Source organism: Urocampus carinirostris, chromosome 9 (assembly GCF_059441175.1).
Source record: "Urocampus carinirostris isolate Australia breed hairy pipefish chromosome 9, RoL_Ucar_1.0, whole genome shotgun sequence".
In the NCBI taxonomy this organism is placed as follows: Eukaryota; Metazoa; Chordata; class Actinopteri; order Syngnathiformes; family Syngnathidae; genus Urocampus; species Urocampus carinirostris.
In genome coordinates this window covers 31,986,602-32,013,895 of record NC_142357.1, presented here as the reverse complement: position 1 = coordinate 32,013,895, position 27,294 = coordinate 31,986,602, and the positions used below count along the sequence as shown (strand labels likewise).

Below are 27,294 nucleotides of genomic sequence, written 5' to 3'. Positions count from 1 at the left end.
TACATTTCAGAAAGTAAGAAAATAACTCAGTGTAGTCAAATAATAAAAATTGTAACAAAATGGATGCAATTATCTACAACCATTTGCTCATTTTGGCTATATATTTTATATTTCAATGCATATACATTGATATAAATCCTAAAGTTCATTATATTTTTCAGGAAATTACTCAAAATGTACTAAATAATTACAATAGTGTCAAAATTAACAAAATGATCTGATGCTGCAAATCATTTTGCACATTTGAACTATATATTTTATATTTCAAAGAATTTCCATTAAAACAAGTCCTAAAATTAATATTTGTGTCAGGACCGTACTGTCAGGACCATAACGGAAACAGGACCCAATTGCGTAGCGTTTACCGCAAGTTTTATCAAAGAAAAGAGGAAGGGCTGCGGCCACGATCCAGTGTTCACTGGCCGGGGGAAGCAAGTCGCGCTCGTACTCAGATTGTGATCTGAACACGGAAGTGGATCTTCCGTAGCGAGTGATGGTGGTGTCAGGGACGGAAAAACTGGTCGGTAGCCGGGGCTAGGAGAGCAAGGCGTGGTCGGAAACGAGTCGTAAGCCAGAACGAGAGAGTAGACGTAGTCGGGGACAAAAAGAGGTCGTAAGCCAGAATGGGAGAGCAGACGTGGTCAGGATCAAAACAGGTCGTAGACAGACGAGAGCAAAAACAGGACAGGTGGGAGTCAGAGTCGAAAAAGGCTTGCCTAGTATACACTGAGGTTCGCAGACGGACTGACAACATGGGATTGACAGGACTGGGTTTAAGAAGGGACAGGGAGCCAATCAGAACCCGCGGCGGTTGGCGGCAAATGAGCGGACACAGGTGAATCACATGAAATCAACAAAATGATCTGATGTGGCAAATCATTTTTCTTATTTTGACCATATAGATATTTTTTCAATAAATATTAATACATATATATATATATATATATATATATATCCTACAATTAAGATACCTTTTTCAGAAAATGAGTTAAATAACTTAAATTGTAGTAATCAATTTTCTATTTTCCGTGTTGATTGAATATTTACTCTTTCATTTCACTGCAAAAATATAGATTTTTCCCATTGGCAAATCTTTGTCCTCATTTTGATGATATCTTTTTTTGTTTCAATCAGAAGTAGTTATCAAGATACTTCGTAAAATGAGTACTTTATTAGGAAAATAAGAAAAAAACTCAAAATGAAGTAGACTAATAAAAATGGTGTGAACATAATCAAAACTATCTGATATGGCAAATTAGTTTGCACATAATTAATAAAATCATCAAATTAAGAATTATTTTTTTTAAAAAAAGGAAAATTATCAAGTAAAGACCGAGTAAAATAACGATCGCATGCGGCAAATAATAGTTTTGCTTATTTTTAAGAAAATTGAAAAAATATACTCAAAATGTAGTATAACAGGAAATATCAATGAACATTGAATGAAAATTAATGAAGGCTGCACGGCAGTTGGGTGGTTAGCACGCAGCCACAGAGTGCGGAAGTTCAGGGTTCAAGTCCAGCTACCGCAGCCTCTCCGTGTGGAGTTTGCATGTTCTCCCCCTGCCTGTGTGGGTTTCTTCCGTTTAATACGCCAGTCCAAATTGTCCCTAGGTGTGAACGAGTGAATTAATTGTCTGTCTCTCTGTGCCCTGTGACTGGCTGGCAAGCAGTTCAGGGTGTCCCCTGCCCACTGCCCGAAGATAGCTGGGATGGGCTCCAGCACCCCCGCCGCCCTACTGGGGATAAAATGTACGAAATGAGTAATGGAAAATTAGATATATCACATTAAATATACGTTTTCTTATTTAAAATTTGTATTTCAATAACAATTCTTTGGTTAAAAAAATATGTCCTTAAAATAAACAACTTTAAAAAAACAAAAACATTTAAAAAAATATATATTCTATTTTTTTTGCAGCTTTTATCTCTCAATTTTATAACTGGACTTTTTGCTGTCTTTACCAAAGTCAACCAAATTAATTTTCCATTGTCAAATTATTCTTTCCTCATTCTTAATTAACTATCTACTATTAATTTGCATTTTAGTAGCTCAGGAGATAATGAGATATATCTGGACTAAATAAAGTAATTAAAGTTCATTCAACCTAAATTCCTACACAGATTGTACGAAATGAGTAATGGAAAATTAGATATATCACATTAAATATACGTTTTCTTATTTAAAATTTGTATTTCAATAACAATTCTTTGGTTAAAAAAATATGTCCTTAAAATAAACAACTTTAAAAAAACAAAAACATTTAAAAAAATATATATTCTATTTTTTTTGCAGCTTTTAGGTATTGGGATCAAGAGGTCGCAGGTTCGATTCCCGGCTCCTTCGTGTTATATGTCGAAGTGTCCTTGGGCAAGGCACTGAATTCCTAATACTCCCGATAAGCAGGTAGTTGCCTTGCATGGCCCACGCTGCTATCGGTGTGTGAGTGTGTGTATGAATGGGTAAGTGTGAAGCACATTGTAAAGCACTTTGGGAGGTCTTCAATGGCTTGGAAAGCGCTATACAAATGCAGCTCATTTACATTTAATGTTCAGATTTTCAGCTTTTTTAACAGTTAATGGATTCGTCCTTGTGTTTTTAAACGCTCTATTGGAAGAAGTTGGCAAAACACAGATTAGATGCCATGTAATTTGGTGTGGAGCCAATCTTTTTTTTTTTTTTTCCTTTTTCCTCCGGATGGCATTTCCAGTCCTCATTTTAGCATTCAAATCTTTGCCAGGATTTAAAAGGAGCATATGGCAGCAAAAAGGACTCCAAAGGTAGAAAAACATTGGCACGAAATATCCACCAGCATATGCTTGCTTGCAACATAGTGCTCTTTGTTAAGTTTTTTTTTTTTTTTTTTCACATACCCTCATAATTATCTGCAGAATTGTGATTGTTATTTTCTTCTCCTGGGATTAATGTTTTTTTTACTGCTAATTTGTGCGTACCCACTCACATTTTTAACTCTTATATCTGTTAAATATATCTGTAGGATTTTAGGTTGAATGAACTTTAATTACTTTATTTAGTCCAGATATAATCTCACCTCCATTTATTTTGATAAGGTCCCCCCTCAAGATAACAGATTTATCATTTTCGGCCAAAAAATCGATATGTTTTCATGTGCACTAATTTAATCAGCGGAATAATCTTGGGTACTCATTACAAATATATAAAAATATATATGCCAAACCCTCGCTATAAGGCAGTTCACTTATCACGGTCTCGCTACTTTACTGATTTGCATTGTGTTCTGAATTTTGATCAGTTAAAACGAGGGGGGGAACTATCTTAAGTCGGGGGCTGCATTGGGTTGAAAAAAATTAGCTCTATTCATTTTCCTTCATTTATAAATAATAATACATTCAGACATCTACATGTTATATTTCTTTATTTTTGTTTTTTTTTAAATGGATTAGTTTACAGTTGACTTTTGCTGTGAACAAAATACTAAGTAGAGTAGTATATGTCTACTTGACCATTTGTCTCAGGTTTTGAGAGTTAGATTTATTCAACTCACTTTATATTGTTTACTGCTGATTGTTATTTGATTATATTATGTACTGTTTATTTTCGGTGCACTTCAAGTGTAGGATATATATATATATATAAAATAAAAAGTATTACAAGGTTCCATAACACAAGTAACCTTTCTTCTCTATTTAACTGACTCAAATACTGCTCAGTAAATTTCAAATTATTTGACATACAACAGCTTCTTTTTAAATTATCGGACATAGTTAGTCCCTGGTAACTCGTTACTTTAAAACAGAGTAATTTGGTTAGTAACTCAGTTACTTTTTTGAAGAAGTAATGAGTAATTATAACTAATTCATTTTTAAAGTAACACTTCTGAGGTCTCTAGGAGTCAATTTTGTCACTAACTTCCTTGAAATGAATTGGGAACCTGTGAAGGACACCAGTGAAAAATCATATTTCAATGATCGGATCCATTTTTCCACTTCATCAGGAAGACTAAGCCAAGTTAATTCAGAGACTAAAATTGCCAGTGGTTCCAAATGTTCACGTAATGACCCCAGCATCCCAGTTATAAATCGGATGTAATTGTTCCTTCGGTAAAACCTCTTTTCATGCCATGAGGCTCTTTAACTCCACCCGGGGGAGTAAAAGCCCACATTAAACCCCACATTTGCATATTACCCTATTTTTATTACAGTGTGTATCTATCTCTCTGTCTGTCTGTCTGTCTATCTTTGCTGCTTTATAATAGTTTAACATGGGACACGACTACGTGTGAGGATGACTTAGTGTGTATGAGGTCTCTTTGAGCTTAGGTATTAGGGCTGCAACTTACAATTATTTTGAAAAACAATGAATCGGTCAATTACTATTTTGATTAATCGATGAATACATTAGTATCGAAGTTTTGGAAAGACTGCAGGAAACAACAGAATATTCTTTAATATAAAATTATGAAAAACCCAAATGTTCGTAAAATAACTTAAATACACACAAATGTACGCTATACACCTGCAAATATGTAGGATACTCTTTTACTACGACCTGATCTATAGCTATTATCATATTCGGACCAATAATATGAAACAAAAATGAAGAAAGAGCTGAAATTTAATCTATCGCCTAGCAAAAATCTTTTTCCACAAAAAGTATAAAAAATGTAATCCAAACAAATATATTTTGGGGTTTTTGGCTTATAAAATATGCTCAAGAATCTGCCTTTTCTGTTGAGCTAAACAAGTCATTATTATAATCTATATTTTTGTATTAAAAAAAAAAAAAGCATACCGTAAATTCCGGACTATAAGCCGCTACTTTTTTCCAAAACGTTCGACCCTGCGGCTTATTCAGTGATGCGGCCAATTTATGTCATTTTTCTAACAGCCGCCAAGCTAAACGCAATCGAACAGTCTGATAATGAAGGAATCAGAGCTACTGCACGCAAATTTTACCTTATGAGCGTGTTGCTAGCGTGTTTTTGAATAAGGGAGCGTGGGACGACGTCTGTATGACGTAGTCTCTTTCCCACACTAAAGAAGGACGACCTTGATGACGTCAGTTATAGGGAGGAATATGAGAACGGTTTACCGTGATTTCTATATGAATGGTATGTTTTTTTTAACATACAGCTAACTGTATTACGAGCGTGTTGTTACTAGGCGTTTTGCTACCCTTCACAGGCACGGTCTGGGATGAAAGTTATATTATTATTAAAGCTTTGAAAACTCTCTCGGTGTACTGTCTTTCTTTGTAAATATGTGTAACCATGTATAATATGTATTTGCAACTGTGTATTTTTGTAATGTATTTATTTGTATTTATTTTGGACACTTATTCTGATAAGTCTTGCACAGACCAATTAAAAAGAAGGGGCGTAACAGACGCGGGGGATGATGGGAAGTGGGGACCGGTAAAGGTGAGTGTTTTTGGACACGGCAGACAATAGTGCATATATATTTTTCCCACCCTTACCTTTGTAAATATACACTTTTTTTCCTTGGATTACTTTTAACGGGATCTGGACTCTGCAGGTTTGCATTAAATGTTAACTACTGGTATCATTTTCCGTTCATTGAGTCGGCTGTGATTTTGGAACTTTATACCTTGTATTCGGTTAAAATCGCGGGAATCAAAGTAGTGTTTGGGTTTATTTTGTGATTGTGTTACATGAATTAATGTGGGCGCATGCGGCTTATGTGCAGGTGCGGCTTGTGTAAGTACAAAAGTGTTCATCCTTTTAAAATGTGGTGGGTGCGGCTTATAAACGGGTGCGCTCTATAGTCCGCAATTTACGGTATATATGTATATATTTTCACATTTTTTCTCTTTCTGCATCAGTTTGTTACTTTGAAAATAGTTAACTTTGTATTGGTTTAATGTTTCATATGATTTTTGTTCGAAATGATGCAATGTTCAATAAAAACGATTTAAAAAAGATTTAAGATACAAATTTTTCGTAATGGTCTCGGGGCGCCCTCTGCCGAACCAAGGCCGTACCACAACCCCCTTAGATTCAATCCACCTTTTTGCATTTATTTAACGTGCTTAGTGGCTCAAATCATGCGACACAACAAATCAATGATGAAATTAGTTGCCAACGCTTTAAATAATTGATTTTATCGATGCGTTGTTGCCACCCTATCAGGTATGAATGCTTTCGGGCTTGCTAACCTGTTCAGTCTTTGACTTCGATTGTCAGTAAGTAATTAGTCGAGTGGAATAGTCCACCCGGGACGTCACGGCGGGTTTTCTGCGCTCCCTCCTTCCCGAGTCCTTCGGTTGTAGTGTAGTTCCTGGAGGCTACGGGATCTTCCTCGGCTTGGACAAATGACGATAGGGATAATGATAGTCTTTACTGCAGGGCTCCTGTAGCAACACCAGCATGGCTCAAGGCCACCGCATTTGCGAGCTGTCTTTTCTTACTGCCAGGCTCTCTCGCTCGCTCTGTGAATAACGAGGTTTACAAGGCCTGCCAACTCAAGTCATCTTCAGCGAGCATCCAGAGGCCCGATTCGGAAAACAGTCCTCCGACACCCAAAAGGCGACAGTTTGGCCAGACAGTCCCAAAACCCGCGTTAGGCTCGAGGGTATGTTTCAAAGTTCAAAAACATCCTGGGATGCTCGTGTCTGCAGTGGGTCATGCAGGGAAAAAAACAAAAACAGGGTCAGGTCACACTTGAGACGAGTGAAGATAAATGTCGGGAAAAATCCAGTTGAAGAGTTTTCGATTCAAAGTTGAGTCATGTACGGATGATACGGAGCAGTTATCTGAACTCCTTTTGCTTCTAGTGTTAAAAGTAGTCCACTCTATTCAGGGCTTTGATGGATAGTCCGGGGTATAAGGTCTCCCACGAGTCTGTTGAACTGATCTTCCGAGTATCCGAGCTCAGCAGTCCGTTTGCCAGCCTGGAAGGACAGAGAAAAACACAGCGTTTAGATTTTTCTCGGTACAAGAAAGTATTTCATAAATCGATTTCCTAAAGTCGTTTTCGCTCAATGACTGCGATTACTGGAGGGAACGGTCGGACTCGTATCATAAGTCGGATTTTCTGAGCCGTTAAGCATTATTATTTTCTAGTTGTTGCGCAGTTGTATTGCTTATGATTCATTTGTCGGTTGCTATGCCATTGTTTCTGACCTGTATTAGCTGCTTCTGCCCTATTTGTCTAGTCCCTCATGTTTGATAGAATAGAATAGAATATAACTTTATTGTCATTGTTACAAAACGGGTTGAACATATTGTGACAACGAAATTGGACGTGGCACTCCAGGTTCACATTTAATAGAGAGGATTAAAGAAAAAAAAGAAGATAAAGGAACAAAGAAGATAAGTCAAGTCAAGTCATTTTTATTTGTATAGCCCTTAATCACAATGAGTCTCAAAGGGCTGCACAGGTTATTTCAGACTATTATAAGGTTATAATTTACACAATATAAAGGAACAAAGAAGATAAAGGTTATAATTTACACAGTATTTACACAAGAAATGTGGGCATGTAGGATGTTACATACAGTTTTGGGATCGTATTAGTGAAATATGCGGTAGTGCAAAAATAGGCCACATTGTGCAAAGTGAGCATAGGCATGAATACAATTTTACATCTGTATGAGGTAGCGTGTTAATGTCCCTTCTGATGATTCAGATTCAGATTCAAATATACTTTATTGTCATTCTTGTACACGTGTATACAGAACGAAATGTCGATATATCTGACCCGCACAGTTCCCTTGAATGTACAGATATAAATAAAATGTTGTATTGAGTTGGAGTATTGAAGTACTAATAATATACTAAATAATTATAGCTATGTATAGTATTATACATTAGTGCAAAGAGTGCAAGAGGAGCAGCTAACCAGATGTGCAAAATGGGCAGTCAGGTTAACAAGTCACTATACGATAACAATAACACTGGAGTACGATAGTGCAGAGGAGAACAGATGTGCAAAGGCGTGGCTAGGTATAAAAGAACTGCCAGTAGTGCAAAACAAAACAAACAGATGTACGGATCAGCAGCTGTGTAGGCTTACTGTGGATCTTGTTAACTGCTATGCAGTTATGATACATTGTTTTTCTCTAATCACCCTACAAAAACGGTGTAATGATACTATTGTACTACTTTTGTTGTTGGTATGACTCTTATGGTGGTTTTGCTGTATTTGTCACAAACCAGGAACCGAGACAGGACCCGATAGCGTTCGTTTTACTCAGTTTTTATTAAGAAAGAGAGCAGTGCTTGCATCCACGATCCGATGAGCGTTGGTCACGGGTAGCTGACAGCAGGAACGCGGACGTGGCACTTCTGTGTCGAGCGAGGGTAGTAGCGAGAAAACAGATCGACGGCCAGGACGGGGGGAGCAAAACAGAAACGGGTCCAGAAAAGAGGTCGGCAACAGGTATCAGGCAGGAAACAGGGCAAAACAGGTCGATGGCCGGGACGGCGGAGCAAAAGCAGAAACGGGTCCAGAAAAAGGTCGGCAACAGGTATCAGGCAGGAAAACAGGGCAGGATAATGTCGGAGAGTACAAAAGCTTGCCTAGCTGAGAGTATAGGTTCTCAGATGGTCTGACGGGATCCTTTCGGAAGACGGGGGTTTAAAAAGAGTCCAACAGCCAATCAGGTCCCGTGGCTGTCGGCACCAACAGGGCAGTCGCAGGTGCCCCGAATCAGCAATCATGACAGTAGTTGTAATGATATTGTCAGTTGCTATGCAGGTGCTCCTGTCCAGGATTAATCACTTCTATCCTTGTCTAGTCACTTGATTTGTTGTTGCTATGCAATTACCATGTCCATTTTAATACTTACTTTGGGAGTCTACATTCCTCTGTGTGATCTACTCTTAGCCCTGATCATTATTCTTATTTTGTAGCTGCTATACAGTTACCGCAAATTCCGGACTATAAGCTGCTACTTTTTTTCCCCAAATTTTCAACCCTGCGGCTTATTCAGTGATGCGGCCAATTTATGTAATTTTTTTTTAGGCAGCCAGCGGCGCTCGAGTATATAAGGTAAGATTTCGACCGGTGGAATGTATGCGCCAAGATACATACCCTCATCGTACAAATTGCATTTAGAAAGACTCATGACGAAGCATTCAAGCTTAAAGTAATCGAGTAGCCCGATATAGATGGGAACAGAACTGCTACACGCATAGTGTTCCATTTGAACGTAATTCTGGCAAGATTTGGGATGAGCAAGGATGGGAAGTCATCAACACGACAAAGTTACATTCCAAAACTGAGAGGGATAACGTAGATGATGTCATCTAAAAGTAGGAAGAAGAGGAAGGTTTACCGCTATTCTTCTATATACGGTATGTGTTTCCTTAACAGGCTCGTTTGCTGGTATTCGAGCGTGTTTTTAGTAGCGTGAGGCTACCTGCCAAAAATTTAGGATGAAAGTTATATTATTATTATTAAAGCTTTGAAAACTCTCTCAGTGTACCGTCTTTCTTTGTAAATATGTGTAATATGTATTTGCAACTGTATATCTTTGAATTTATTAATTTGTATTTATTTGAGACACTTATTCTGAACGGGCCAATTAAAAAAGAGGGGCGGAGCAAACGCGGGCTGATGGGAATTCGGGACCGGTAAAGGTGAGTTTTTGTGGACACGGCAGACAATAGTGGATATATATTTTTCCCACCCCTACCTTTGGAAATATACACGTTTATTCCTTGGATTACTATCAACGGGCACCCAGAATCTGCAGGTTTGCATCAAACATTAAGTACCTATATCATTTTGCATTCATTTTGGGGGGCTGTGATTTTTAAACTGTGTGCTTCAGTGAAGGACATTTAGTTTCAATCGTGGGACTTGTAGTTTGGCTTGGATTCATTTTGTGTTTGTGTTACGTTTTTTGATGTGGTGCATGCGGCTTATATACAGGTGCGGCTTGTGTATGGACAAAATCGGTTTTCCCCTTAAAATGTGATGGGTGCGGCTCTATAGTCCGGAATTTACGGTACTATGGTCCTTTAATAACCACACTGGGTTTCTGTAGTGAGCACTTGAATCTTTTCTGTAGTCGTTAAATCCTGTCTGGCAAAGATGTCAGTTGCTATTGTCTTGTATTAGCAAGTCTTAGTCTGTCTGGTTGCCCTTATTCTGTCACGTATATTTGTATGATAGTTACTGATTGGAACGTCAGAAGTTTTCCTCTCAGGAATTTGAAATTTCCCACTGCTGCTCTACTAGCTCTGCTCATGTTATATTCTTGAGTTCGGTAAGCCAGCATACAGTTTAGCTTCTTAGTCAAGAACAGACATTTAACACATTTAACCTTAACATTGATTTTTATTTAACGAGAAACCGGTTCATTCGCGAAGCACGTCGCTTTAAAACTCGCCCGGCTGCTTCCACATCGCGAAAGGAACGACGGTCTTGACTCGGATGCTAATTTGCTCAAGATGCACTGCACTATTAGCGGCAAGTGACTGGGAGTGCAAGCAGGCATCACGTCACTTAATGAGTGTCATGAGCCAGAAATATTAAGCGCTCCTGTGTCCAACACTTTTAGTTTGATCCTCCCCTAAACTGCAGTTAATGAACTGGCCCGGAACCAAACGCGAGAAGCTGACATTTATGCATCCTCGTCACGCAAGCCCCGTCTCACTAATTAAATTTGATTCATTCGGAGTTTTCGGTAGTTGCCCGGTTTGTTTTCGGGCGGAAATTGCAGACGAGACGTCACATTATATTTCTGCTTTCGGTTGTAGTCCTCGTTTAGAGAAATCGGGGTAAGTCTATAGGTTTAATGGAATATTCCGAATTTTGTCTGATATTGTGATTGACAACATTGGGTATTAAGGCTGCACGATTTTGGAAAAACAATCAAATTATGATTTTTCTGACCGGCATTGCAATTTCAAAACCTTTTCTGATTTTAAAGGAAAAGTGCATTTTCTGTGCTGTTATCATATCAGGGGATGGTGTACAGGGTTGGGTAGGGTTACTTGAACTGGATTACTTTCAATTACTTTTGGATTACTCCAATAGCAAATATGCTAATAAAAGACAAAATAAACTAAATATGAATACAATTACTAAATTTTGTGCAGGCTTGGGGAGTAAGGGAATACATTGAACGGCAAAAATGATGTTGGCAAGCTGTTTGGATTTATTTTCATTTTGTTTCTGTCGCATTTTATGTCAGTTTTGCCGGAAATCAAAGAGATCAAAGCCAGGAGAGAAAGCTTACCACCTGTTGTGAGTCATCATTTTACGGTTCTCGCTGTAGTTGTATCTCTCTCTCTCTCTTTCTCTCTTCATCCCTTTTTTTTCACTCTCTTTCACTCTCTCGGTTGCTCTTTTTGTCTTTCTTTGTTCCTCTTTGCCTATTTCTCTCTCTGTGTGTTTTTACTTTTTATTGCTCTCTCATCCTTTTATTTTCTCTCTCTCACTCTTGCTTTCCCCTTCTCTCTTTCTCTTCTCTTTTTCTCTCCTTCTCTCTTTGTTTTTCTCTTTGGATTTCTTTTTTACCTCTTTCTTTCCCCCTCTCACTATTTTTACTTTAATCTCTTTTGTTTCTCATGTTTTCTCTCTCTCTCTCTTTTTTTTCTCTCTTTCTCCCTTTCTTTGTCCCACCCTCTCTTTCTCTCTCCCTCTCTATTTCTTTTTTTTTATCTTTTTCTTTCTCTCTAATCTACTAGTCCGGCCCCTGAGAGAATGCTTCGTCTATCATGTGACCCCCGAGTTAATATGGTTTCGTCACCCCTGACGTAGACCAAATAAGTTGCATAGAAACTACATCCACTCCCTGCCCTAATAAAGCTCCCCAAGTGATAAGTTATAGTAGAAATAAAGTATATTGTGCAAATACTTCCTGAAGGTCAAGCCATTTTCTATTTCTGCAGAGGATAATTCCCAGTAGGCGCTAAAATCCCATTAAGGAAACAATGTTTCATCGCCGTGCATTTTTTCCTGTTAAACAAAGCATCGGGGCTTTCATTAAGCACCACTCGCTTAGTGTTTGTACCTTGAGTGCAGAATGGAGCTCCCAGGTGAACCACGGCTTTATACGGACCCCCAAAAAAAAATCCTCTTCGGGAACACGTACGGAGACAAACTCATCAAGGCCATTAACTGCTCCGCCGCGCTCGCTCTATCCGGCGATAAGCACACCACATAACCAACTGGGACATTACGGCCGCCGTTTGCTTAAACGCAAATAGAGACGGATAAAGCCGCCGCTGTTTATTTTCAAAGAACGCCGGCGACTCGGCCAACGGACTTACTTACATCTGGAGATATTTATATCTTATCGCCGCCGCGAACGGAAAAGGAATTTGCTTCTTTTGAGAGTGGCGGTAAGAGCCGCCGCGTGTGATGTGGGAAATTGTCCTTTTTAGAAAGCAAGCCCGGGGTGAGATCTCATTTGTGGCCTGGACGCTGGTATAGCGAACGTGTGTCGGGAAAGCGGAAGGCAATGCGGGTCCAACTGTTAACTGGATTTGCTGAGACTGAGACAATATCACTGATACAAACTAAAAAAATATAACATGAGATCACAAACTCGCAATATAATTACTAAAAAGGACATGGCAAATGCATAGGAACTAAAAAACGTAGTGTAGAAGTGACCAAACAGGACAACATGGACAATTCCTCACATCCACTACACAGCATTATCTCTAGACAGAAGAGCAGCTTCAGCGACAGACTGCTGTCACTGTCTTGTACCACGGACAGACTGAAGAGATCTTTTCTTCCTCATGCCATGAGGCTCTTTAACTCCACCCGGCGGGATGAATAAAGTATGAAATGAAATGATCTGCATTTATATAGCGCTTTTCAAGTCAATGACTTCCCAAAGCGCTTTACAATGTGCTGCACATTTCCCAATAGCGGCCTTGCAGCCATTTAAGGCGCTAACCTGCTTATTGGGGGTATTAGGGGTTCAGTGTCTTACCCAAGGACACTTCGACATGTAACACGGACGAGCCGGGATTCGAACTGGGATCCCTTGATCCCAAGACAAGCGCTCTACCTCCTGAGCTACTATCTATCTATCTATCTATCTATCTATCTATCTATCTATCTATCTATCTATCTATCTATCTATCTATCTATCTATCTATCTATCTATCTATCTATCTATCTATCTATCTATCTATCTATCTATCTATCTATCTATCTATCTATCTATCTATCTATCTATCTATCTATCTTACAGCATAGTAACTGACAATGTAAACACAAGGGATGTTAAAGGTACAACAAAAGTCAAGTCATGTTTTTTTGGGAGGCCCTTAATCAGAAGGAGTCTCAAAGGGCTGTACGGACCACAGATTATTGCAAACTACAGACGATTATTACACCATCCCCTGATCTAAAACTTACATGAGGGTAAGGAAAAAATACAAAACTACAACATGAGTCGAGTCAAGTCATGTTTATTTGTGACGCCCTTAATCACATGAGTCTCAAAGGCCTGCACAGACTATTGCAAACTACAGACTATTATGACACCATCCCCTGATCTAAAACCTACATGAGGGCAAGGAAAAACTCAAAAACCTCAAAATGAGAAAAATGGAGAAACATTGAGAAGGGCCCGCACGTGAGATAATCCGCCTTCCAGTATGACCAGGGTGCAATGGCTGTTGCAATAACAAAGAAAACTTATATTGTCAACAGGAAATATAGGTCATTCATAAGCTAGACAATAGAAGTGTTTTAAGCCTAGATTTAAATAGTTCCACTGAGGTTGGAGGTCGAATCTCAGGGGGGCAGAGCATTCCACAGCACTGGGGCCCGAATGGAGAACGCTCTCGAACCTGCGGATCTCTTCTTGGCTCTTGGGATCACTAGTAGACCAGCATTTTCAGAGCAAAGGCTTCGGACCGGAACATAGGGGAAATTAAATATGAAAAGATATGAGGGAGCAAGTCCTTGCATGAGCCTATATACTACCAACAGAACCTTAAAATCACACTGTAAGCTAACAGGGAGCCAATGCAGGTTAGCTAAAATCGGGATAATGTGATCAAACTTTCTTGTCTTAGTTAAAAGCCCTAGCTGCAGCATTTTGTACCAGCTGCAGGCTCTTGATTTTGGACTTCGGGAGACCGGAGAGTAGTACAAAAAAAGCACCATAAGGATTATACAAACTACAAAAGTACTACTAAAGTTATTTAGTTATTAGTAAAACCAAGAGTAAAAAATGTTAATATTTAGTAGCATAACAACTGCATAGCAAATAACAAAACCCACATCATTGAGAGGGTCATGAACTGCCAGACAACTACAAAAACGAGCTACTAGACAAAATAGGACACACGTGGTGAATAAAGATAGTAGGAGTGACATCGCAACTGAAAGATTTATCATCGTAACAGATACTTGCACAATAACAAAACCAACCTCTTAACTAACCTTACAAGAGATATTAGAGGAGTTAATACAGAACAAATACTGACAAGGGTATGGCACCTACAAAATAATGGTGACAGGCAAACTGAGACTGGAAAATACAGATGAATAGTAACTGCATATGGACTTTGAAGATGATTATCATCAAAAGTGGCATATCAACTGCATAGCAACTAGGATAGCTAGACAAACGAAGATATACGAGGCTAATACAGTATAAATTAAATTGAATCAACAACAAGATCATCACAAGAGATATAGCAACCGCATAACAACTGCAAACCAAGACTTTATACTAGAGAAGCCAAAGAGTAGTTGCGTGTGATGTGGGAAATAGTCTTTTTTTTGGAAAACAACGAACACGTGTCGTAAAAACGGGAGGCAAAGCACGTCCACTTGTCGACTGGATTTGCAGGGAGTGAGACAATGTCAATAATCAAAGATGGAGCTTTTTGCGCTTAGCATCTCTTCGCCCGTTACGGACCGACAAATTCTTCTGAGTTCTTCATCAATCAATCTTCCTAATCGATTCCATGAACAACTCAAGTCTGCTGATGGACTTTGGAGGCCGGTAGTTCCTCTAAAATTGAACAAGACTGTCCCGTTGTTGGTCCGAACAGTCAATACACAGTTTTAATTACAGTAGACCTGCAGGTTGTGGTCTCCACTCCATGATTTCCTTACGTTATGATTGTCAGGGACCAGATACGGAGACAGGACCTACTTGCGTTCCTTTTTTCTAAGTTTTATTTAGAAGGAGGAAAAGGCTTGCATCCACGATCCGGTGATCGTCGGTCACAGGTAGCAGATCGCTCGGAACGCGGAAGTGGCACTTGCGTGGCGAGCGCAGGTAGTGTCAAATCATTCTGAAGGCCGTGCCTCATAATATCAGTCTTCGAAAAAGCTTTTGGTGTTGCCAATCAGATTCCTGGCTGCCGTCTGAAGGCCAGCTAGCTCCCTTTGAGAAACTATAACCAGAGCGATTGCCCCAACAGCTGTTAAAAAAGGAAACATGTGTTAATTTAATAGCGAAAGGTTGGACAACTCCAAAGCAAACGAGCCTTTTGTAAGAGGGAAAAGGGAAATTTTGTCCGCCGCTTTCAGCCAAGAGGTAAGATCTTAATCTTGTATCACGGGGGTTTATTCTTTTCCTTTGCTTACTTCACTCTTCTTAATTGGACCTTTGCAGTTTTTCCCCCATTTTTATTTTCCGAATTTCAATACTTAAAGGAGGTGGCACGGCAGCTGAGTGGTTAGCGCATCTGCAGCACAGTTCTGAGGTTTGTGGGATCAAATGTAGCTATCAGCCTTCCTGTGCGGAGTTTGCATGTTCTCCCCGTGCTTGCGTGGGTTTCCTCCGATATTCCTAAAACATGTATGACAGGTTGATTGGCCGGTCCAAATTGTCCCTAGGTGTGAATGAGCGAGTCAGTTGTCTGTCTCTGACTGGCAGCCAGTTCAGGGTGTCCCCTGCCCACTCCCCGAAGATAGCTGGGGATGGGCTCCAGCACCCTTGCGACCCTACTGAGGATAAGCGGTGAAGAATGGATGGATGGAGGATTACTGAAAGGAATGCAAAAAGATCAAGAAAGTTCGATGTCAAGAATTTCAAACACTTGACCACCGTTTCGTCCTGACCTTAGATAATAACTCCATAGACGATGCCTTAGCGCCTGTAATGACCTCCATTTTCCACGCACGGACGGCAAATGCCACCGATAATTTTCCTCCCGCCGAGCCGACGGGCTTAAAATTGCGTGAAGAAGACGAAGCGTTCCAAATCCGAAAAGAGAAGGATTCGGCGAGAAGGGCAAAAAAACAACTCTTGCGAAAAGTCAGAAGAACAGGGCAAAGTATTCTCGCCACTTTGGTGTCACATCACTCCGCCTGTGGTAACTCGAAGCTTTTTCAGAATACATCTCGCATATTATCAGACGAGGCTCATCTGCCAGGATTTTTCTGTCAGCGGCAAAGGGAGAAAGGTGAAATCAGCTTCTCCAAAATGAAAATAAACCCGAAAGAAAGGCAAATACAGTGCCTTGCAAAAGTATTGCCCCCCCCAAAAATACTATTGATTAAATAAAACTCAAGTTTCCAAGAATACATATCCACGAGACAGAATCATGAAAAGCGATCAAATGTATTCAACGTTGGCGTTGCAAAAGTATTGCCCCCTTTGACGTTGTACAGCACAGGTGTCAAACAGCGCGAGACAACACTCAGAGAAGCGCAAGAGACAAACAAGCTGCAGATTGAAATATGTCAACTTGATGTTGCCAAAGCCAGGTGCCTCTCACAAAGACACTGTACTTTTATTTTTTTCTCTCTCTCTCTTTCTCTCTCTTTCTTTTCCACCCCTTTTCTCCTACTCTGTGTCTGTCTCTTTCACTCTGTGTCTCTCTTTTTCTCTTCCTTTGTTGCTCTTTGTCTCTTTCTTTCTCTCTGTCTTTTAACCTCTTTTGCTCTAACTTCCTTTTTTCCTTTTCTCTCTTTTCTCTTTCTCTCTTCCTACCCTTCGTACTCTCTATTCTCTTTTTTCTCCTCCTGTCTTTGTATTTCTCTTTGTATTTCTTTCTTCCTCTCCCCTCTCTCACGACTTTTTATCTCTCTTGTTTCTCACGCTCTCCCTCTCTCTTTTTTTGTTTCTTTGTCCCGCCCTCTCTCCTTTTCCCTCCCTCTTTCTCTTATTTCTTTATCTCTCTTTTTCTTTCTCTTTAATCTACTAGTCTGGCCCCCGACAGAATATTTGTTCTATCGTGTGGCCCCCGAGTTAAAATGAGTTTGACATCCCTGTTGTACAGTCTCTTCTTGTCGCCATTAGTCAAATCAACACCTCTTGGTTGCTCTTCTGATTAGTTTTCTCCTTGTCTGGGTTTGAATGTTTAGAACAGGGGTCCGCAACCTATGACACGCGGGGGTTTGACCAGTGGGACGCGAGCGCACTGCAAAATAATAATGATTTTTTTTAAGTGCATTTACCTGAAATTTTTTCAGTTGCGCACCGTGTTGTTTAGAGGCTTTACGGTCGTGCCCCTCCTCCTCTGCTCCGTTGGTGAGCGTGTGTCTGCGCGGCACCGAGGAGAGGAGGAGAGATCCGTGTTTTAACCCAGCCAACGAAACACAGGCACATGATAAACGAATGAATCATGACAGCTCCCCCAGCGAAAAAATGTCGTTCTTTTCAGCCAGCGTGGGGAAATGATTAGAACTTTGTGCAAAAAATGACTGTGCTGTTTGTGCATTATGCCTCGAGAGCGTTGTGCCTCGCACATCAAGGGTTAAACGTCAATACTGTAAAAAAACAGCGCAGGAGGCTAAATATGAACATGAATTCAAGGACGAGAATAATTGCGTGCCTCAATGTGAAGATGCAAGTACATCAATACATCGCAACTTGCTCCTTTTGAATAAAAGTGTCAGCATATACGGTGTGGCATGCTGGGTGCACGGCAGCAGACAGGAAAACACTTCAGAGGGTCATCAACACAGCCCAGGGAATCATTGGTTGCTCTCTACCCAGTCTGGAGGACATTGCCTGCTCTCCCTACCTCAGCAGAACAGACGCTACAGGTCCCACAAAACAAAAACAAAAAGACTCAGAGATAGTTTCTTCCCTAGAGCCATTACCACCCTTAACACACACCGCACAAAGAACTGAAACTCTTGCAAACACACTACCTCATACAGATGTAAAATTGTATTCATGCCGATGCTCACTTTGCACAACAAAATTTTGCACTACCGCATATTGCACTAATACGATCCCAAAACTGTATGTAACATCCTACATGCCCACACTTTCTTGCGTAAATATTGTGTAAATTTTAACCTTTATCTTCTTTGTTCCTTTATCTTCTTTGTTTTCTTTTATCCTCACCGTAAAATGTGAAACTGGAGTGCCACGTCCAATTTCGTCGTCACAATATGTTCGGCAGTAGCTCAGGAGGTAGAGCGACCGTCTTGGGATCAAGTGATCCCAGTTCGAATCCCGGCTCGCCCGTGTTACATGTGGAAGTGTCCTTGGGTAAGACACTGAACCCCTAAGACCCCCAATAAGCAGGTTAGCGCCTTACATGGCTGCAAGGCCGCTATTGGGAAATGTGAAGCACATTGTAAAGCGCTTTGGGAAGTCATTGACTTGAAAAAGCGCTAAATAAATGCAGATCATTTCGTTTCATTTTCAGAACCCATTTTGTAACAATGACAATAAAGTTATATTCTATTCTATTCTATTCTATTCTATTCTATACAGAAGGGAAATCGGCTTCTCCAAAATGAAAATACACTCGCTGCCGTCCATGAGGGGCGGGGGAGGGAAAGAAGACCTTCCCCGGATTGCTCTGAGATCGGTTGAAGCATTACAGGTTGATGGATTTTGTCACACGTCCCGATATTAAAATGAGGCAAACGGCAATCGGCTCCGAGAGAGAAGGGGAAGACGTTTCTCTCCGCGTCGTGACGTTTATTCACTCGGATTTTACGCAGCAATCGGAAAAGAATAAAAAGAGTCTCCTGCGCTGTTTTTTACAAGTGATGTCGGCAATATAGCCTGGCTCTAATCAATCATCGCTGAGGCGGGAGCTAGCATTAGCGACTAGCGATGCTCAGTGGATGCAGTGGGCAGTCAATGGTTACAGACAAGCGTTGCTAATGCTAATTTGGCTAGCGACACTGATATCATTTACTAGTGAGGCTAGTATTAGCGGTTCACGTCATAATCGCTCATCCCTTTGCTCGTACTCTAATCAATCGCTGCTTCGCACATCGTACTTTGATCCATTATCCTCACGTGCAAAGGATTCAGTTTGTGTCATCCGCGATGCCTTTTTTTTTCCTGTTCTTCTGACCTAAATGTACAGCACCCTAGCGGCCAAAATCTGTTATACCCGGTTGACTATTTATTCAAGCAGGGGCTGAGAAAACAAATATGTGTAATGTGTGGTGGCCCTATTATTCCCGTTTTTTCCGCCTAAAATGAACAGCATCCATGCTGCCGCGATCCTTTATCCCTGGTTGACATTTGCTTCAAGTAGGGTTAGAAGAGCAGTTTTGTGTTATGCGCATTGGCTCATTTTTTTCCCGTTCCTTCCACCTAAATGGAAATGCCATGCGGCTGCTATCCGTTATCCCTGATCAGCTATTGCTGCAAGCGAGGGCCAAGAGAGCAAATGTTTCCATTATTTCGGCCTAAAATAAATACAACAACTGCACCCACGATCCATTATCCCTAGTCGACAATTGCTGAGAGCAAGGGCCAAGAGAGAAGGTTTGTGTCATGCTCATTGCACCATTTTTTCCGCCTTAAACAGCATCCATATGACCACTATTCATTATCCCTAGTCAACTGTTGCTGCAAGTGGGGGCTAGCAAAGCACGTTAACACCCCCCCCCCCCCCCCCCCCCACGATTCCGCCACCTAAAGCATGCCATTGTGGCTCACTAAGATAAACTATACTGTTATGGCTGCAATCCATTAACCCCAGTTGACTTTTGCTGAGATTCGGGGTTGAGAAGTCAAATTTTGTTATTCATTCTATTATTTTCTGTTCTTTTCTGTTCTATTCTGGTCTGTTTTTGTTCTTTTCTGTGTATTCTATTGTTTCCTGTTATATTCTCTTAATTATATTCTATCTACTCTATTGTTTCCTGTTCCATTATATTCTATTCTATTATTTTCTATTGTATTCTACACTTCTCTGTTCTGTTCCATTGTATTATTTTTTGTCACATCATTTTTATTCCATTATGTTGTATTTTTCTCTGTTCTTTTTTTCCTGTTTAATTATTTTAGGATTTTCTATTCTTTTAAATTTCTTTCAGTTTTTTTCTATTTCGATCTAGTTTTTTTTTATTTTGGTTCTTTTTTGTTTTATTCTAATCCGTCATGTTCTATATTTTTTTTCCCCCCATTTTCTATTATGTTCTATTATTGTGTTGTTTTGTTCTGTTCTGTTTGCTTTTTCTTCTGTTCTTTTGATTATGTCTTGTCTTTTCCTACTGTTTTCTGTTCCGTCCTGTTGTATTATTTCTTTGTTCCAACCTTTTTTTTCCGATTCCGTTCTGAATAGTCCCGTTCCGTTCCGTTCCCTCCTATTAAGAAAACGACACGAAACGTTTCAACACATCCCCTCCCACCGACGGCAATAGACGTCAGCCTCCTATTTTCCATTTAAATAGGCCGTGACTGAAGGTAACAGTATCGACTCTCAATTTCCATCAAAGCTTTCGCTCCGTCAGGCCGCTGAGAAAAACAGAGAGCAAAGAAAAGTGACAGCTGCGATACTTGGCAGCTCGCTTTCTCTGCAGGGAGCCGGGAGACAGGAAGTCAGGCGAGTAGGAGCTCGGGATTAATAGCGCCACCGAATGTCGAGCGCTTTGTAATCATGGCGCTGTCTCACCTCCGTGTTAGTGGGGTTGATGAGCACGTTTCCCCGTTGAGGATGGGGGGGGGACGCGCAACCTCCAGCATCCACTGCTGAATATTAAAACGGGGAGGAGAATTCCTCGGAGGACCATCACCAGGCGGACTATTGTTCTCCCCGGCCTTGGCGTTTGTGGTCTTGGCACGGATACGCAAACGGGCTTTTCAATGTGTGCTTGCGCATATAAGATATAGTCAGGGTTGGGTAGGGTTACTTTAACTGGATTACTTTCAATTACTTTTGGATTACTCCAATGCCAAATATGCTGCTAAAAGACAAAAGGCGGAGTCGACGCGCCATTCTTCCGGGAACGGGAGACCATTGGGAACCAGCCAAGTGGCGGAGGAGATGGTTTGCTGAGCAACTCGGTTTTTGGAAGGAGAAGCGTGCAGAGATGCGGTGATTTGTGTGTTAGAAATAAATCCACTCGTGAGTGAAATGCCGGCTTCTGAGAACTTCCTATGCAGAAAAGAGCGCGCAAATTGTTTGGATGAGTGGTGATTGGAAAAGGTCACAAATTGGAGTCGGATGATTAATTAAAGTTTGTGTTGATTTAATAAGAAATTCCAACAATATGAATAAAATGATGATTCACGACACGTGGTAAGCTTTCTCTCCTGGCTTTGATCTCTTTGATCTCCGGCAAAACTAACATCAAATGCGACAGAAACAAAATGAAAATCAATCCAAACGGCTTGCCAACATCACTTTTGCCGTTCCATGTATTCCGTTACGCCCCAAGCCTACACAAAGTTTAATAATTTTATCCATATTTAGTTTATTTTGTCTTTTATTAGCATATTTGGTATTGGAGTAATCCAAAAGTAATTAAAAGTAATCCAGTTAAAGTAACCGTACCCAACCCTGGATATAGAATAGTGATCTCGTTATATGTAGGATTAATAATACCCAGAAATATATGCTGTATACCAGGGGTAGGGAACCTATGGCTCGGGAGCCATATATGGCTCTTTTCATGAGTACGTATGGCTCCGAAATAAAATTTAACTATTGCACATCTCTCTGTGGCATTCCAGAGTCAAGTGATTTCATCCCGATTTTGGTCCAAATAAAGCCGAAGCAACTTAATGCAGAAGTTCGATAAGAAACCATTTAAACCAGGGGTGTCAAACCCCTTTTAACTGGGGGGGCCACACGATAGAACAAACGTTCTGTCGGGGGCCGGACTAGTAGATTAAAGAGAAAGAAAAAGAGAGATAAAGAAATAAGAGAAAGAGGGAGGGAAAAGGAGAGAGGGCAGGACAAAGAAAGAAAAAGAGAGAGAGGGAGAGAGCGTGAGAAACAAAAGATAAAAAGTCGTGAAAGAGGGGGGGAAAGAAAGGGAGAGGAAGAAAGAAATCCCAAGAGAAATAGAAAGACAGAAGGAGAGAAAAGAGAAAAGAAAGTGCGAAGGGTAGGAAGAGAGAAAAAGAAAAGAGACAAAATGAAACAAAGAAGTTAGAGCAAATGAAGTTAAAAAGACACAGAGAGAGAAAGAGACAAAGAGCAACAATGGAAGAGAAAAAGAGACACAGGGAGTGAAAGAGACAGAGAGTGGGAGAAAAGGGGTGGAAGAGAGAGAGGGAGAGAGAGAGAGGGAGAGAAATAGTACAGTGTATTTGTGAGAGGAACCTGGCTTTGGCAACATCAAGTTGACATATTTCAACCTGCAGCTTGTTTTTCTCTTGCGCTTCTCTGAGTGTTGTCCCGCGAGCCGGATTCAATCCCATAGCGGGCCTGATCTGGCCCGCGGGCCGCCTGTTTGACACATGTGACTTAAACTGATAAATAAAAAGGCTGGCAAACGACTTTGATTGGATGAGCAGTACAGGTGGGCGGATCCCTGCACACAGCGCAAGGCACTTCCTTCCCTGCAGTCTACACCGAAAGTCAATATAACGATAAGCTTATCGTTTGCAGTCATTTGTGACATTTTTACAAAAGGACTTTGCATGCACATTGTTTTGAAATCGTTATTAAGGACAAATTTCATGAAAAAAATGGCCTCGACACTCTTAACTGAGGTGGAAGACAAATTGTAAATGGCATATTTACATTGATTTGGGACACAGGATTTGGTATTATTATCATTTCATACATTTGATGAAATCATTAAATGACACACAGTGAAATAAAATGTGCTGAAGAATTAGCTTTTGTCTAGAGAGCGTGTTTGGCCGTTTTTTCAATTTTCTCTGAAATTCCAAAAACATGCATGTCAGGTGGATTGGCCGGTCCAAATTGTCCCTAGGTGTGATTGAGCGAGTGAGTTGTCTGTCCCCGTGTGCTCTGCGATTGGCCGGCAACCAGTTCAGGGTGTCCCCTGCCCACTGCCCGATGATTGCTGGGATGGGCTCCAGCACCCCCGCGACCCTACTGAGGATAAGCGGTGTAGCTAATGAGATGGGAGATGAGATGAATATATGATGATGTTTCTTTTTAAAACATTTTTTGCTTTTATGGCTCTTTGAGTCCAAAAGGTTCCCGACCCCTGCATTAGGTCATATAATTAGGTATTACATGATTTGAGTGTTCATTAAATCTTTTGGGGATATATTCCTTATTTATTTAGAATTGTTTTTTTTAATCCGGCAGAAATGGTCCTCCATACCCTGCATCCACTGAGCTGAATATTAAAACGGGAGTAGGATTCCTGGGAGGACCATCGCAAGGCGGGGCTATTGTTCTCCTCGGCATCCTTGTGTTTTTCGGATTAATGCGTCCGCGAGCGTGCTCTCGCGTATAAAGGCCTCGTCTCCGCAGCCGAGCGGCTGTTAAAGCTGCGCTGGGGGGCCGAGGGGCGGTACCCCGGCGACCCGTAAGGACGATCGGCTGGAGGCCGATTATTTCACCTGCAGGCGCCGTCTCCTAAAACGAACGCTGTCATTAAAATCCGCCACGTGTGCTCGCTTTTAAATGCGGATTCAGAAAATGTTCTCAGACGTTTGTGTTTTATAATGCGAATTGTGAATACTTTGGTATTTAAGAAAAATATTAAAGGGGAAGTGTGTATTATTTGACCACTAGATAAGTCAGGAGTAAGTAGGCAAAGTGATGCGGCGTTTCTTCATTTTTCATTCAGCCCGCCATACTAAAATGGTCAAAATATATTGAGAATATAATATGCATAAGAGTAAATAAAGTACTACTACTAAAATATTTTCTGTTCCTTTTGTGGTCTACAAAAAACTACTATAGACGTACTACCAAAGTCCTAAAAAGTTTTGAGATAACAAAATATCAAATTTAGTAAAAACAGGGACCTCATATATCGTTTTGCTTTAATTGTGATAAGAAAGACATACTATGGAAATACTACGAAAATACTACCACAGTAATACAAAATACAACGACAGAATCATTATAACTTAAATACTACCAAAGTACAACTACATTAATATTACAAAATCTAAAGAAATACTACAAAATACTACTATGGAAATACTACAAAATTATTACCACTGTAATACAAAAATTCAACGACAGAATCATAACATAAATACTACAAAAGTACAACTACAGTAATATTACAAAATGTAAAGAAATACTACAATGGAAATACTACAAAATTATTACCAAGTTAATACAGAAATACTACGACGGAATCATTATAACATAAATACTACAAAAGTGCAACTATAGTAATATTACAAAAATGCAAAGCAATAGTACAAAATACTATTATGGAAATACTACAAAAGTACCACTACAGTAATATTACAAAAATCTAAAGAAATACTACAAAATATTACTATGGAAATACTATAAAAATATTACAGAAATTTCCGAAAATACTAGTGTGAAAATATTTAAAAAGTATGATTGAAATACTGCAAAACTACGACTATGGAAATACTACGAAAATACTACCACAGTAATACAAAATACAACGACAGAATCATTATAACTTAAATACTACCAAATTACAACTACATTAATATTACAAAATCTAAAGAAATACTACAAAATACTACTATGGAAATACTACAAAATTATTACCACTGTAATACAAAAATACTATGAAATAATTATTATCACGTAAATACTACAAAAGTACCGCTACAGTAATGTTACAAAAATGTAAAGAAATACCAAAAAATACTACTATGGAAATACAAACAAATATTTACCACAGTAATATAAAAATTCAACGACAGAATCATAACATAAATACTACAAAAGTACAACTACAGTAATATTACAAAATGTAAAGAAATACTACAATGGAAATACTACAAAATTATTACCACGTTAATACAGAAATACTACGACGGAATCATTATAACATAAATACTACAAAAGTGCAACTATAGTAATATTACAAAAATGCAAAGAAATAGTACAAAATACTATTATGGAAATACTACAAAAGTACCACTACAGTAATATTACAAAAATCTAAAGAAATACTACAAAATATTACTATGGAAATACTATAAAAATATTACAGAAATTTCCGAAAATACTAGTGTGAAAATATTTAAAAAGTATGATTGAAATACTGCAAAACTACTACTATGGAAATACTACGAAAATACTACCACAGTAATACAAAATACAACGACAGAATCATTATAACTTAAATACTACCAAATTACAACTACATTAATATTACAAAATCTAAAGAAATACTACAAAATACTACTAAGGAAATACTACAAAATTATTACCACTGTAATACAAAAATACTATGAAATAATTATTATCACGTAAATACTACAAAAGTACCGCTACAGTAATGTTACAAAAATGTAAAGAAATACCAAAAAATACTACTATGGAAATACAAACAAATATTTACCACAGTAATATAAAAATTCAACGACAGAATCATAACATAAATACTACAAAAGTACAACTACAGTAATATTACAAAATGTAAAGAAATATTACTATGGAAATACTACAAAATTATTACCACGTTAATACAAAAATACTGCGACGGAATCATTATAACATAAATACTACAAAAGTGCAACTATAGTAATATTAGAAAAATGCAAAGAAATAGTACAAGTAAAAAAATAGTAAAAACAGGGAACTCATATATTGTTTTGCTTTATTTGTGATAAGAAAGACATACTATGGAAATACTACAAAATTATTACCACAGTAATACAAAAATACTACGGCAGAATCATAACATAAATACTACAAAAGTACCACTACAATAATATTACAAAAATCTAAAGAAATACTACAAAATATTACTATGGAAATACTATAAAAATATTACAGAAATTTCCGAAAATACTACTGTGAAAATATTTAAAAAGTACGACTGAAATACTGCAAAACTACTACTATGGAAATACTACGAAAATACTACCACAGTAATACAAAAATACAACGACAGAATTATTAGAACATAAATACAGTACTACAAAAGTACACCTACAGTAATATTACAAACATGTAAAGAAATACTACAAAAATATTACAGCAATAAACAAATATTACAGAAATGCTACTGTGAAAATATTCAAAAAGTAACACTATAGTAAAACCAAAATACAAAAATACTACTACAGAAAGAAATATTACGACAGAATACCACAAAATAGTACTACCAAAAGAAAATGAAAGAAATACTACAGTAATACTACAAACAGACTTTGGAAATAATACAATGCTCCTACTACGGAAGTACTACAATATTATTTCATATTTTGCTTTAACTGTGTTTCAAAACCAATTTGATGGAACATATCTATTTAAAAAGGTGAAAATCTCAGGCACCAGAAGAAGAATTGGTCGAAGGCATTGGATAAAATACATGAATTAAGTATTTTGTTGATGAAAGAAGTAACCTAACCATCTAAATCGGACTTTTATGTCACGACCAGAATGGGATCAGGACCCAAATGCGTAGCGTTAACCAGTTTATTGATAAAAAGGGGAAGGGCAGCGCCCGCGATCCGGTGCTCGCTCGACGCGGGGTAGCAAGCCGCTCACGCAATCGGATCGTGATCCGAATACGGAAGTGGATCTTCCGGAGCGGGAGATGGCGGTGTCAAGGATAGAAAAAAAAACAGGTCGATAGCCAGGACAGGAGAGCAAAAACGTGGTCAGGGTCAAAAACAGGTCGTAGCTGGAGACAAACGGGGAGATCAGGAACAGACGGGTGGAAAAACGGGTGCAAAAAGTGGGACCAACGGGAGTCGGAGTCAAAATGCTTGCCTAGTAGAAACAGAGGTTCGCTGGCGGACTGACAACAGGGGAGTGAAATGACTGTGCTTGAAAAGGACAGGGAACCAATCAGGTTGCCTGCAGCGGCTAGCGCCAAACGAGCGGGCACAGGTGATACTAATCAGTCATCATGACATTTTACAGTTCGAATGATAGCATACAGTTTCTTTTATGTGAAAAAAAATGTCTTTAGGGTGGATTATATCACAGTATTATAACCCCAAGAACGAAGTTTTCATATATATATATATATATATATATATATATATAAAAAACATTTTTTTTAATTATTTTTTTTTCAATAATATATTTAACATTT

At 39.1% G+C, this 27,294-nt stretch overlaps 2 protein-coding genes across 4 annotated transcripts in view; one reads left to right on the top strand and one right to left on the bottom strand.

Moving 5' to 3' along the window:
* The window catches only part of macrod1 (mono-ADP ribosylhydrolase 1), a 381,584-nt gene that overhangs the window by 96,597 nt on the left and 257,693 nt on the right, over positions 1–27,294 (top strand). The window lies entirely within an intron of this gene.
* The window catches only part of flrt1b (fibronectin leucine rich transmembrane protein 1b), a 143,239-nt gene that overhangs the window by 15,818 nt on the left and 100,127 nt on the right, over positions 1–27,294 (bottom strand). For both annotated transcript variants that reach the window (XM_088343512.1, XM_088343511.1), the window contains exon 2: positions 6,158–6,892. The gene's annotated coding sequence lies outside the window, so the exon portion shown is untranslated. The remainder of the gene's footprint in view (positions 1–6,157; positions 6,893–27,294) is intronic.